Below are 1651 nucleotides of genomic sequence, written 5' to 3' on the forward strand. Positions count from 1 at the left end.
TCAAGCTATGCTGCTAAGCTACATACTGAGCCCTATGATGAGCTTTTCACTGACTGACTAAAAGCCTCCCACTTTCCATGAAGAATAATAGTATTCTCTTAGAAATTATTGAAACTACCCGCCATTTCCTAATGAAGTGCATATAAAAACCTTCTCCTAAGGGCTCCAATATGAAGTTTCCAATTTTCCTTAATTATTTCATCAGCGTTAAAACTTTGGCTCCCTCAGGTCTTCAAAACCAGACTGAGTCTTGGGGCCCTCTGCATTATAAAGAAAGTAGACTGAGTGTATTGAGATTTAGCTGAGCTGGGCCCCTAAAGACAGAAATAATGTGATGTGAAATGTTTCTTCTTTTTCTCTAGGTATAATTTCTTAGGGCCTCTACCTGGAAAATGGAATTGAGGATTAGAATCCATGAGACATAAGGGGACAACCATTCCCTATTAATTCCCCTTTGGAGGTAGTTGATTTCAATAAGATATGCTAGAATGTTTCATTGATTTAGGGGTTGGGGTTTTATTAAACTCACTTATCACACTGGTGAAAGTAAATAACTCAATCTTGTAGAGAGATTCTTTAGGGAAAAAAATAAAATATTTTAATAAGGAGGGTAAACATATCTATGAAAAAGAAAACCAGAAATTCAACTAAATACAGTAGCAGTAGAAACAGACTATGGACACATGGTATTGCATGGATGCAGGGACAACTTGTGTTCAAATGGATTCAAAGTTCAAGCTTTGAAGTTTCTTCTGCATGAAATTTCTGAGTAGACAGGACTAACAAATAGTGGCCAAAAGAACTTCAGTGGATGCTTGGATGCAATGGTAGATAGAAGTAGGGTGGCAGCAGGGGAATAACTGTGTAGAAGCAAAATAAAAACATTGGTATGATATTTACTAGGGACTATATATTGAAATTTTTAAATAAATTAGTATTACTTCTAGGATTCAGAGTAAACAGGGCACTATCCTAATTAGATCCAGACCCAGAAGTTGAATTATTCTACCTAAAGTGACAGATGCTTATACTAGTAAATAAATTATTATTTACTAATACAGCTTACATGAAATATTTTTTCTGAAGAACATTTCTGGATATATTATTTCTGTCATTCCAGCACCATTGAATTAGTATGTTCTTTAAAATTTATAATAAATGATTGTTCTTGGGGGGCTACTTTGAACTTTCAAATTACCTACATATATTATTTTCTCTCAAAATATCATTTGTATTCTAAAATGAATATGATGTTATCTGTTTGTGTCTGATAATTCTAACAGTGTAAAACTAAAAATAGATGCCTTGCTAAAGCCACTAACACATATAGTGAAGAAGTAAACTAAGTATCTCTAATGCTTAATGAAGTCAAATATTTTTTTCAAGTACTTATCAATCATTTATAATTCAAAGATTTCCATGATTGCTTTATTTCATGTCTATCTGCATTTGTCACTCAAAGCCCTGATCACATTCTGTCTCCAATAAAACAAAGTAATTAAAAATAAAGTTAATTTAACAAAAGAATCGGATGGTGATCGCTTCGGCAGCACATATACTAAAATTGGAATGATACAGAGAAGATTAGCATGGCCCCTGCGCAAGGATGACACGCAAATTCGTGAAGCGTTCCATATTTTTTTCAATCTAG

General features: G+C 33.6%; 1 non-coding gene across 1 annotated transcript; it reads left to right on the forward strand.

The window, feature by feature from the left end:
• Positions 1–1534: 1534 nt before the first annotated feature.
• Positions 1535–1641, forward strand: LOC111814566. Its single transcript, XR_002819526.1, has one exon. It is a non-coding gene; the product is annotated as a U6 spliceosomal RNA (small nuclear RNA).
• The last annotated feature ends 10 nt before the right edge of the window (positions 1642–1651 follow it).

This window comes from Octodon degus, unplaced genomic scaffold (genome assembly GCF_000260255.1).
Source record: "Octodon degus isolate 3935 unplaced genomic scaffold, OctDeg1.0 scaffold00358, whole genome shotgun sequence".
Classification (NCBI taxonomy): Eukaryota; Metazoa; Chordata; class Mammalia; order Rodentia; family Octodontidae; genus Octodon; species Octodon degus.